The sequence below is a fragment of the Nematolebias whitei genome, chromosome 5 (assembly GCF_014905685.2).
Source record: "Nematolebias whitei isolate Nwh7 chromosome 5, NemWhi1, whole genome shotgun sequence".
Taxonomy (NCBI): Eukaryota; Metazoa; Chordata; class Actinopteri; order Cyprinodontiformes; family Rivulidae; genus Nematolebias; species Nematolebias whitei.
In genome coordinates, this window is record NC_056502.1 from 39407216 (window position 1) to 39407469 (window position 254).

The 254-nt window shown below is 45.3% G+C and overlaps 2 protein-coding genes across 2 annotated transcripts in view; one reads left to right on the forward strand and one right to left on the reverse strand.

Annotated features, from left to right (window-relative positions):
* Positions 1–254, forward strand: part of LOC119409551 (nuclear factor of activated T-cells, cytoplasmic 1) — a 160398-nt gene that overhangs the window by 148394 nt on the left and 11750 nt on the right. The gene's annotated exons all lie outside the window — the stretch shown is intronic.
* The window catches only part of zgc:91890 (solute carrier family 52, riboflavin transporter, member 3-B), a 5262-nt gene that overhangs the window by 3530 nt on the left and 1478 nt on the right, over positions 1–254 (reverse strand). The window lies entirely within an intron of this gene.

The window sequence follows — 254 nt, forward strand, 5'->3', positions numbered from 1 at the left end:
CTGCTGCTGCTGCTGCTGCTGCTGCTGCTGCTGCTGCTGCTGCTGCTACTACTACTACTACTACTACTACTACTACTACTCCTACTCCTACTACTCCTACTACTCCTACTCCTACTACTCCTACTCCTCCGACTCCTCCTACCACTCCTACTACTACTCCTACTACTCCTACTTCTACTACTACTACAACTACTACTACTACTACTACTACTACTACTACTTCTTCTACTACTACTACAACTACTACTACTACT